Raw genomic sequence first — 4,634 nt, forward strand, 5'->3', positions numbered from 1 at the left:
TTACTGACTCGATGGACATGAGTCTGAGTGAACTCCGGGAGTTGGTGATGGACAGGGAAGCCTGGCGTGCTGCGATTCATGGGGTCGCAAAGAGTTGGACACTACTGAGGGACTGAACTGAACTAACATTCATTATCTTCAGAGCTATAAATATATAAATTCATGTACAGTTGGAAATAAAAACTCAGTTTTTTCAGGCATTTAAAATATTTGTAAATAGTTCTTAGCTGAGAAGTAGTGAGATTCCAGTTACATACTATTTAGAGAATAATGAGAATGTAAGAGCAAATCAAAACCTATTTGATATGGTCCAAAAGCATTCAAAGGAAAACACTGTCATTATTTAACCTTTATGAAATTGAGTTTTCAGCTGAAATTAGAAAAAAAAAATGAAACCATAAAAGAAAAAAGCAGAAATGAATTAAAGATCTAAAAGTTTTGCAATATCCCAGTATGATCTATGTTATTTTAGAACATGTCAAAGAGAATGTAGAGATTATCCTTGAGGATACATGTTCAAACACAGCCGGGAAAATCCTGTGAAAAAGTGTTGAGTAGGAATTTTCTTGACGAGGTATTAAGTATTATGAAACTGTAGTAATTAAAGCAGTGACACTAATGCCAAACTAGACAGAAAATTTCAACATAAGAGTCAAAAGATAATTCCCAAATGTATGAAATTTGTTATATGATAAAGGTGACATTTTTGTATTAGTGGAAAAGAGGTAGTTGAATTAGTAAATGATGGTATCAGTTTATTTTAGAGAAAGTTGTTTTCTGTTCTCACACTCTAATCTCTGTAGATTGAAGATTTTTTAAAAAGTAACAGAAAAAATTGTTGGTAAAGATAATGTTGGGCTTAAGGAGGACACGAGAGGTAGAAACCACTTTTTAAAAGAAGTCATGACTACTGAAAAAGTCATTGAAAACTTTCCCCATTCTAGTATGAACAAGACTATAGGCCAACATACTCTCATGCACTGCATAGAAGTTGTAATTTATCATTCAGGTTAAGATCAGTTTTGCTATGGTAACATAAACCCTCAAAAACCTCACTACCTTAAAACAGGCAAGGCTTATTTTTCAAGCTGCATGTCCACTAGGCCTGTGTTCCACTCCATGTCATTCTCACATTAGGACCTGACATGCTAGGATGTCTGTTGTATGGAATAATGCCGTCATTGTGCCCATCATTGTGTGGACGGTGAAAAAGCTCTAGAGCTGCACTGTCCACTGCAGTTTTTTGGTTGTTTAGTCACTCAGTCGTGTCCAGCTCTTTGTGACCCTATGGACTGTAGCCTGCCAGGCTCCTCTCTCCATGGGATTTTCCTGGTGAGAATACTGGAGTGGGTTACCATTTCCTTCTCCAGGGGATCTTCCTGAACCAGGAATTGAACCCACGTCTCCTGCACTGCTTTACTACTGAGGTACCAGGAAGCCTGTCTACTACAGTAGCCACTAGCTGTGTATGGCTATTTAAATTAATTAATATATTAAAAATTCTTTAAATTCATTTTCTCAGCCACCTTAGCCACATTTCAAGTGTTCAGTAGCTATGTGTGGTTAGTGACTACCATACTGAGATAAAGAACATTTTTATCATCACCAAAGTTCTGTTGTACAGTGCCACCCTAGAGTCTTGCCCTGACAATTAAATGCTCCAGTTCAGAAGTGACACAAGTCACTTCTTTCACAAGTCACTGCCCTGAACTAGTCAAATGGCTTCACCCCAAAACACGACAGGCCAGAAAGTGTGGTCCTTCTGTGTGTCTAGAAGGCAGTCCTTCTGTGTACGCAGATGGTGAGGAATAGCAATAGTAATTACCAGTGTGTAGCCTTTTCAGAGGGCAGTTTAGATATATGTATATTCTCTGAAAAACAACCCTTAAAAATGTTTATGCCCTTCAGTCCTGTCATTCCATTCCCAGGAATACATTCCAAAAAAATAATTGGGCAGTATGGGTATTTTTTACATTAATCTGTTACATTAATTTCTGCAAAAGTCAAAAGCTAGGACTAGGCTTACAGACGGAGAAGGCAATGGCACCCCACTCCAGTACTCTTGCCTGGAAGATCCCATGGACGGAGGAGCCTGGTAGGCTGTAGTCCATGGGGTTGCTAAGAGTCGGACACGACTGAGCGACTTCCCTTTCACGTTTCACTTTCATGCATTGGAGAAGGAAATGGCAACCCACTCCAGTGTTCTTGCATGGAAAATCCCAGGGATGGCGGAGCCTGGTGGGCTGCCGTCTATGGGGTCGCACAGAGTTGGACACGACTGAATCGACTTAGAGAGAGAGAGAGAGAGGCTTACAGAAGAGTTGTAACAGAAGAATCAAAAGCCATGCAAGCTTGAAAATAACGCATACTAAGAACAGCAACAGTCCCAGTAAAAATGCTAACACCTTAGATTTTCACTGCCAGGCAGCATCAGGCCTGTACAGCCATGGACCCTGTGTTTGTGCTTCCTTGAAGGTAAATGTGATGGCATTTACTGTCAATAAATAAAAAGTTAAATTAAAAATTTGATTTGGCTTTCTTAATAAAGTATGATATCACTTATATGTGGAATCTTCCCCAGTGACTCAGTTGTAAAGAATCCGCCTGCCAATGCAGGAGACACAAAAGACACAAGTTCAATCCCTGGGTTGGGAATATCCCCTGAAGAAGGAAACGGCAACCCATTCCAGTATTCTTGCCTGTAGATTAGCGGCCTACAGTCCATGGGGTCAGAGAGTCGACAGGACTGAGCAACTGAGCACACACTTGTGAAATCTAAAAATGAACAAGTGACTGTCACAAAAAAGAAACAGATAGGGAGAACAAACTGGTGATTACTAGTGGGGAGAGGGAAGTAACAAGAAAAGGATAGGGAATTAAGAGATACACACTGCTGCTGCTGCTAAGTCGCAAGGATACACTGCTATTGTTGTTCAGTCGATAAGTCGTGTCCGACTCTGCTCCCCCATGGACCGCAGCACACCAGGCTCCTCTGTCCTTCACTGTCTCCTGGAGTTTGCTCAAATTCATGTCCATTGAGTCGGTGGTGCTATCTGTCCATCTCATCCCCTGCTGTCCCCTTGTCCTTTTGCCTTCAATCTTTTCCTGATGAAAAGTCCATATGTTAATGATGGTAATTTCTGGGTTGATTATGTACCAAATATTTTTAATACTAAGTATAGTCAGGCACTGTGCTAGGAACGATATACAGGAAAAAAGGATACAGTCCTTACCCTTTAAAGATTCCTAATCTAGATGGAAGTTCCCTCAGCAGCCACCTTGGTTATCTGATGACTGTTGCCGGTATGGCAGTGCTTAAGTTCAGGTAACCCTTATTTTACTTAATAATGTTGCCAAAGTGGATAGTGATGCTGGCAATTCAGATGTGCCAAAGAAAAGCCATGAAGTGCTTCCTTTAAGTGAAAAGGTGAAAGCTCTAGACTTAATAAGGAAAGAAAAAAAAAATTGGATGCTGAGTTTGCTGAGATCTACTGCAACTTCTGTGAAATTTTGAAGTAGAAAAAATATTCACACTAGTTTTGCTATTACACCTCAAACCTTAAAAGTTATGGCCATAGTGTGTGGTAAGTGCATGGTTAAGAAGAAGGCACACATTTACACAGTAAGATAATTTTGAGAGTGACTACATTCTCATAACTTTTATGATAGTATATTGTAATTGTTCTATTTTATTATGTTATCTTTGTTGTTACTCTTATAGTGCCTAATTTATAAATTAAACTTTATTAAAGATGTGCATGTATAGGGGGAAAAAAAAAAAAAATATATATATATATGGTTTGATACTGTCCTTAGTTTCAGGCATCCACTGGGGATCCAGGAATGTATCCCCCAGGGATAAATGAGAGGAAGGGGGCTGCTACACCAAAAAGGATAAAATAATTGAAGAATAAGTCAAACCAAAAGTCTGACCTTTTTATTGAACACCATAAAACTTCATTGAGAGCATTAAGATGTTAAGTGAGAGATCATGATTATGGATTGACAATACTGTTAAGATGTTAATTCTTCCCAGATTCACCTAGTGATTCAATCTAATCCCAGGTTCAGCTAGAAAGCTGACCTTCTCATGAAAATTGAGGTGTTGCCTCTTAACATTTAAATGGAAACACGAGTGGACCTGTGTCGTTCCTGGGCAGAGAAGCTTTAAGGGCCTCTGTGTAATTCCACCTGTCCGTTCTTCCCTGATGTAACAATCCTAGATTCAGGGAAGTGGTCGGCTTTCAGCTGAAAGACAGTGTAGTTTGAAAAAGGAAGAAATGGAGGCACAGATTTGGTGATCTGCTAGGTGATCTGCTCAGGGTCACAGAGCTTGCACAGGTCTTTGAACCCGGGTGAGGCAGTCTGGCTCAAGTCTGTCTACGTTTATACCCCTTTCTAAGAGAATTGCTTTGGAACAAAGGTTCGTCTAGTCAAGGCTATGGTTTTTCCTGTGGTCATGTATGGATGTGAGAGTTGGACTGTGAAGAAGGCTGAGCACCGAAGAATTGATGCTTTTGAACTGTGGTGTTGGAGAAGACTCTTGAGAGTCCCTTGGACTGCAAGGAGATCCAACCAGTCCATTCTGAAGGAGATCAGCCCTGGGATTTCTTTGGAAGGAATGATGCTAAAGC

General features: G+C 40.1%; 1 protein-coding gene across 1 annotated transcript in view; it reads left to right on the forward strand.

Annotated features, from left to right (window-relative positions):
* Positions 1–4,634, forward strand: part of PBK (PDZ binding kinase) — a 32,789-nt gene that overhangs the window by 25,781 nt on the left and 2,374 nt on the right. The gene's annotated exons all lie outside the window — the stretch shown is intronic.

This window comes from Bison bison, unplaced genomic scaffold, assembly GCF_000754665.1.
Source record: "Bison bison bison isolate TAMUID 2011002044 unplaced genomic scaffold, Bison_UMD1.0 scf7180017864123, whole genome shotgun sequence".
In the NCBI taxonomy this organism is placed as follows: domain Eukaryota; kingdom Metazoa; phylum Chordata; class Mammalia; order Artiodactyla; family Bovidae; genus Bison; species Bison bison.